Consider the following 7,779-nt stretch of genomic DNA (forward strand, 5'->3'; position numbering starts at 1 on the left):
TGCTTTGATTCAAATGAATTCTTGTATTAAAAAAAATCCACATTATGCATGAACTATCATATTTGAAAGAATTGTTATTTAGCAAATATGCTGTTATCACTGCTGGCAGCACAAGCCTTGGCTGGCCCTGGTTACCATAGAATATTGTTGAGTCTTTTGGCATCGAGAAAGACTCAACAAATAAGTTCAAACATTTATTGTTCCACCAGGCTAAAGGAGTCTCTTTGTTACCTCTTGGGAGAGCATATCTACTCCTTTAATGTTGGTACACCTCTACATTTGAAAGTTCCTCCTGATAGGAGGTCTTTCCAAAGATCAGATTTGGGTTTTTATTCATTCTAACCTCTCTTTCCTGTAACTGACTAAGAAGACATAAAATCTGACTACAGTTACATTGCACCAGGTTCATGCTAAGTCTTTTTTTCCTATTGATTGTTATTATACCTTTTTTTTTTAAGAGAGAGAGAAAGATCGATTTGTTGTTTCCCTAATTTATGCCCATTCATTAGTTGATTCTTGTATGTGTTCTGTCTGGGGGTTAAACCTGCAACCTTAGCATATGGGGATGATGCTCTAACCCCATGCTGAATCACACGTTTCTTCTCCCTTTTTGTGTGAACAGAATCCGTACTTGCACAATTCCTTTTAGACTAATGATAAACCAAAGATAACATTTCCTCAAATCATTATGTCTCAAGAGACAAACTGGAAAGAAAAAGTTAAGTAATCTAAAATAGAAATAGAAACACATCAGACAAATTGGGAATAAAAAAATGACAGAATTAAAATATTTGATGGAATTTTAAAAATAAATTAATGAGAATTAGCTATAAATAAACGTTAGTTAAGCTATTTTCAATCTTTGGATAATATCTGAACTTGGAAGAAAAACAAAATGTTGGCTTGATCCTAACAAAATTTTGGCAAAACAGATGCAATCATCTGGACGAATAAGTTTCCAGAAATACTAAATTGGAAGAAACTGAGAACCAGTCAAGGACTAGCCAAATGAAAATGAGATGGGAAAGTGAACAACATTTTGGAGGTTCCTCTTTGATAAAAGTATAAATAGGCATGTAAGTCACACAAACATTGAATGCAACTTTCTTCAGTAAATCAATAGTATCTGATGTGCTAAGAATAGAGTTAATCTTTCAACTTGGAATGAGGTATCTTTCCCACTAATGGTGGATTTATGGCCCTGCAAGTTGCCCTGGCTTTCAAGTCCACTCCAGGAAATCATCCCATGATGTGCTCAGCTTCATGTTGCCCATAATTTATATGCCCTTAAATGCAAACTCCTTGTAGTTTTAAGCAGTTTTATATTAATTATAGCCCTAAATTCTGCAAATATTCACTTTATTTCTATTCAGTGCCAAAATTCAGGCTCTCTGGAAAAATGACATGAAGAATCAGAGAGAAAAATGTTGTCAAAGATTTTGATTTGGAAGATGATAAATTCAAAGCAGAAAATGATTTGGCTTTAAGAGCTAGTCCTTTTTGTTGGAAACCAGAAACAAAGAAATATGTAGTTGCTTCTCACTTTGTAGGAGTCAGGCTGGGCTAATGGACTATTTTATTTTATCTTTTTTACTTCTAAGATGCCTTTAACAACTGTCCTGGGTGCTTTATGGATATGACCTTACCTTTTCCTTGAAATAAGCCTTTAGGTCATCTATACTAATAAAAGGGTAATATTCTAATTACACTGGGTCCACTGGACATCTTCCGATGTCCGACTTCCTTCTGGACAAAGCAATGGTGACAGGGACTGAGACAGAGGCAGTTTAGGGGAGATCAGGCTGGCAGGGGAGCAAGCAGTTAGGGGTGAGATCAGCAGTTGGGGGTGGTCAGGCCAGCAGGGGAGAGCAGTTGGGGGCGATCAGGCTGGCAGGGGAGCAGTTAGGTGGCAATCAGGCAGGCAGGCAGAGGTGGTTAGGGGCGGTTAGGCAGGCAGGCAGAGGTGGTTAAGGGCGATCAGGCAGGCAAGGAGGTGAGCGGTTAGGAGCCAGCGATCCCAGATTGTGAGAGAGATGTCCCAGATTGGAGCAGGTGCAGACCAGACTGAGGGAACCCCCCCCCCCCCGCCCACCTCCATGCAATTTTACTGAGAGCCAAGAGTGTGTGACCAGAACCTAAAAGGAGAGGAGAAGGTCAGAAATCAGGCAGACCTGGAATATGAAACAGTAGTTAAAGTGAGGGAGGCCAGGGCAATGGCCAAGAAGAAATTGGCATGTTATGTTAAGACTATTAGCCGCCGTGTCAGGAGTGGACCAGGCTAATTTAAAGTAATAAAGTAGAATTTGAGGAGAATTTCCCCCTGTCATTTATCTCTTTCCCTTCTCTCGCAGCCTTTCAATCCACAGTGAGGATTCAGGACAAGAGTAAAAACAACTTTATACATTGCATCCAACATTTTAAAAATTACTATTCATTCTTTATACACCCTTCTCAGAGGTGATTGCTTCATTTTATTTTAGAATTATGCATTTGGTAAAGGCAAATCTTAGCTCTGAGAATATTACTATATTCAGGGTAGAAAGTGAAAAGGTAATATATTCTTCTACTCTAGGTAATATATCATTCTTTTTTAAAAAAATATATATTTTATTGAGTTTTTACAGAGAGGAAGGGAGAGAGATAGAGAGTTAGAAACATCGATGAGAGAGAGTCATTGATCAGCTGCCTCTTGCATGCCCCCTACTAGGGATGTGCCCGCAACCAAGGTACATGTCCTTGACCGGAATCGAACCCGGGACCCTTAAGTCTACAGGCCGACGCTCTATCCACTGAGCTAAACCGGTTTCGGCAATATATCATTCTGATCACAAAGTATAGAGACATGAATCTAAAAATATTGGCCTTGTAATCTGTTAAGTGAACAAAAATACCATCACCAGGTTGTTATGTTTGATATGTAAACCAACGTGGAGGTGAGTTATATTATTATATTGAGTTATATTTTTATATATTATAGTCATATCCAGGGCTAATTATACTATTTTCTTTATTTTCATATAGCATTAAAAATTAAGAGATTAGGCGACTAACTTTCAGTAACAACAGTGACTTGAATGTAGTCTTTAATCGGCACCACTTCACCAGATTCTCCCTGAATTGGGGAGAGGTATATAAATATGCAGGAAAGTCTGTTTCAGTCTGTGAACCAGGAGACTGAACAGTACAGACAAGGAACTGCTGCGGCCCCTGAAATGGACCCTGGAGGCACACTCTCAGGCCGAAGTGCAGGAATCGGTGGTAGAAATGCTCCACACAGTAGGTCCCTGTATGTGTGGGGAACAGTTTCATTTCCCCAAAATCCTTGGGAAAACGATAGATAGAAAAGCAGGAGCTTTAAAAAGATGTTTACTGCATTTGGCATACTCCTGGGGGCAATAGTCTTGCTATGAGGGTGGCACAGATGGCTGCTGTAACACACGTACCAGGACCTTCTTAGCAAAGAGAGGCTGCTCCCGACTGAGAAAAGCTCTAGAAGGAACACTTCCTCCTTCCATGTTCCATCCCACGTGATACCTTGATTCCAAAAATAAAATCACAATAAATAAAACATTCCCCTCTCCCTTTGACTCTGCCAGGCAGATTCTACAGAGATATACACAGTCTCTCCAGAGAACCCATCTCAAGTCACAAGAGTGCGTGAGCACAGATCCGCCTCTGTAGCGATGTACAAGGAGAAGAAAATCTCTGGGATGAGAAATGCCTCAGCAATTCAAACAAGGAGAATCAGTCTGAAGAATGAGGAGCAACCATTCTTCTTTCAAATAATGTTTTCATGATATAAAAGGTGGAGTGTTAGAAAATCGTTATTTTCAAGAAGACACAGCTAGAGGACTTCAACCACAAAAAGGGAAATCGTGAAAAGAGAAAACATGATTGCAGTTTTTAAAAGCAGTGAAAACAGCAAAAATCAATGGTAATACAGATATCTGGCATAATGATATAGAAAACATAGTATTTGTTTGTTTTTAAAATAAAAATCAGAAAAAGAAGGATGGGGTATGAGATTAATAAGGAAAAAATGAGAGACATGAAGGAAATATTGATTTATTAATTTATCAATCTATTTGACAAATAAAGGGTAAGGAAAATTAGGTTTACATGAAACAGAGTTTATTCTTATATTGTTATTTATTAATTGTTGTATTAATTTCCTTACAAACAACTATAAAACTATTTCCCCCCCACATTGTATTCTTTGTGCACCACTATTTAAAGGCAGTTCCATGAGCACAGATGATAGAATGTGTTTGCCTCATAGAGGTTAAATGATAGTGAATGGTACTGACAGCAATCAACTAGCAAATAAACATATAATATAATGTTAGGAACTGCCATATGCTCTGAAAACAAGCAAACAAGAGTACAGAGAATAATAATAGCATTGTGAGAAAATGCCTGCTTAAGAAGGTGACATTGCAATAATGTAATAATGTCAGAGGATGAACTGTGTGAAGAACGGTCCAGGCAGAGTTCAGCAAGTTCAAAGACCATGAGCCAATGTTAGGTGTGTCCAAAGATGTCCTTTACTTTTTTCAAATACACGGAATGACCAAACCTACATAGAATGCTGGAGGATGACGTCAGAGTTAGTCAGGGGCCAATCATTTAGACCCTAGATCAAGTAAAGAGTTTTGATTTATCCTAATATATAAAAACCCAGAGTCTGAAATGTCCCAAACCACCGAAGGCTCGACTGAACTGGAGATGGGGCGAACCTGGGGACTGGCTCCCTGAGTAGTCCTGCAGGGTCAATCTTAAGAGGACAGGCCAGGCACAATGGACCAGTGCTTCCGGCAGGATCCCAACAGTGCTGCTGGACTCCTCTAACTCGGCCGTGGGCACTGTGGCCGCTTCCCCTTGCTAGATGCTCCACAAGGAAAAAAGGAAACTGTCAGCAGCACAAGGGCAACCAGAGGTGACTGCTCTTCCCATGCTTCCTCCAGGTCACCTGAGCACGCCTGATCCAGATGAAGTGTGATCACTGCACATGGAAGGAATGTAGTGAAAAAATAAAAACGGGCCGGGACTGGTTTGGCTCAATGGATAGAGGGTCGGCTTGGGAACTGAAGGGTCCCGGGTTCGATTCTGGTCAAGGGCCTGTACCTTGGTTGTGGGCATATCCCCAGTAGGGGGTGTGCAAGAGGCAGCTGATCGATGACTCTCTCTCATCGATGTTTCTAACTATCTCTCTCCCTTCCTCTCTGTACAAAATCAATAAAATATAGAATGAATGAATGAATGAATAAATAAATAAATAAATAAATAAATAAATAAATAAACGGATGACCAAGCGACCAGAGGGACGACCAAACACCAGGCGCACCATGTCCACTTACATAGTGCTAGGCCCTAGAATGTGAGCAGACAGAAGGAAACAAGACCTTCAAGGCCTGTCTGCACCCCAAGGCGGGTTTGCATTTAAAACCAAGTGGGGTGACATTGGAATTACCCAAGGGTGCCCCCACTCCCTTCACCTCCCCAGACGCCGAGGGTCTCCTAACAGCTGGGCTGAGCTCTGCTCAATCTCCCCGCCCAATGCATGATGATAACACGTAACTCTGTGCCAAGCCCAAGAAGGACCCGTGCCGGGCTCAGGTGGAGATTGCCTGCGTAGGCTCAGGTCCCACCTCAGTGCCCAGCCCCAGACTCCTGGCAAATGGGCCCACCTCTCGGCCGACCAGCCTGAGATCCTGGTGGCGTGGGCTCTGGGTGGAGACACCCCCAAGATAGCACCGCACAATGAAGTTCCCCTCTCCAGTCCCTCCTCCACGGCAGCACAGGGCTGGCTCCCCAGGTGGCTCTCCCCGCTATCCACAGCACAGTTTGGAGCTGCAGCTCCAGGGCAACAGACGGCTCCACGGGGAGGGGTGCTGGTGTAGGGAGCTCCCCCCTCGCTTGACGATGGCTCCATCCACTAGCAGTGTGCCCCCGCCCTGCACTAGGAGATGATTTGGTCCAGCATGGGTGCCCCTGGCTGGCAGCTTGGATGGTGGTGGAGGCTGTGGCTGCGCCCTTGCCCTGGATGGAGGCCACAACTGGGAGGTGGAGGGTCTGGGTTGGGCCTGTCACCAAGCCATTACAGAGGAGCCCAGTGCCGCCCAGTGGCCTGGACACCAGGCCTGACCTCCTCTCTGGTTTGGCCCAAGCATCTGAAGTTCGCATTAGTTGCCAATTTAAGAAATTGGAGCGTTCACGTAAAATCAGGATTCCCCACCTCTCTTTCCAAGGTGGCCGATTGGGCTACCAACTGAGATTAGTCGGTGTTACTTCATCCCTAAGAGGAAGCCCCAGCTTGGGGTGCGGTGAGGAGGAAGCTATCCGTGCAGAAAGCTCAGTTGTGTAAACTCACACTGACTGTGGCACAACCCAACAGTGTGGCCGCTCAACTGCAAGGCAGCAGAGCCATTAAATAGTGAGGCTGTTAAACAAGGCCCCTCTCCAGCTTTTGAGGGCTCCACCTGCTCCAACCCAGTGAACCACACTCTGCCCCTAGCTGCCCAGTGAACCCCACTCTGCCCCAGTGAGATAGCTTCAGTGTTTCAGCTCCAGCAGACAGAACACGTCCCAGCGGAAAGGGAAAGTGTAGCCCTGGCTGATGTTGCTCAGTGGATAGGGCCTCTACCTAAGGACTGAAGGGCCTGGAGTTCAATTCCTGATCAGGGCACATGCCTGGGTTGTGGGCTTGATCCCCTGTACGGGTTGTGCAGGAGGCAGCCAATCAGTGATTTTCTCTCATCATTGATGTTTCTATTTCCCTTCCTCTCTGAAATCAATCTATACTAATAAAAGGGTAATATGCTAATTAGATTGAACAACTCTCAGACGACCTTCCGAATGTCCTTTCAGACAAAGGCATTGTGGTGGGGCTGAGGCAGAGGCAGTTAGGGGTATCAGGCTGGTAGGGGACAGCAGTTAGGGAGATCAGGTTGGCAGGCAGGTGAGCAGTTAGGAGCCAGTGGTCCCAGATTGTGAGACGAATGTCCAACTAAACTGGCAGTCAGACATCCCCCAAGGGGTCCCTGGTTGGAGAAGGTGCAGGTTGGGCTGAGGGAATCCCCCCCCCCCTTCCATGCATGAATTTTGTGCACCAGGCCACTAGTATGAGAATAATGAAAGACACTGAGGGGTGAGGGATTAATCAGGTATGTGACACAATTTGTATTTTAAAAAGATGTTTGAAATAAGAAAATATACATGTATTTGCTTTATCATTTTTTTTCTCAAAAAAGGGAACTGAAATTATAAATTATAACTAAAAAAATTGCTTACCTACTGCAAATGAGTACAAGTGTAGAAAGGGGGAAGAGAGTAACAACTCCCTGTGAGATGGTTACAATTTACAATAAATACAAACTGAAATACAGAAGCCATGCTGTATTCAAGTGCATAACATAGATGTTCTGAAACAATGAGTGTGGGGGGAAATGAACACTTAGTAACTGTTGAACATTTATTTTGAACACATGCTTTGAATTAAAAAAAAAATATGACAAATCTCTAAATTTTCTTAAAAAATTTGTTGGTGCCCAGAAGTATCCAAAATGTCTGCCTCCTGACTCTGTAGGCTTTTCCACTACCCTTCATTCAATTAAGAGAGTGATTGCTCAGAGCTATCAGTTTATAGCTTTCAGCTAGTTTCTTGAAACTTAATTTGAGTGATGATAGAGCTGAAAGATCATGGACTTTGGTATCCTATAGGTAAGACTGTCAATTTCAAATTTGCTTTTTTATTAGCTCTTGGCATTGGACAGATCACTT

The sequence above is a fragment of the Pipistrellus hanaki genome (genome assembly GCF_964339955.1).
Source record: "Pipistrellus hanaki genome assembly, chromosome: 3".
Classification (NCBI taxonomy): Eukaryota; Metazoa; Chordata; class Mammalia; order Chiroptera; family Vespertilionidae; genus Pipistrellus; species Pipistrellus hanaki.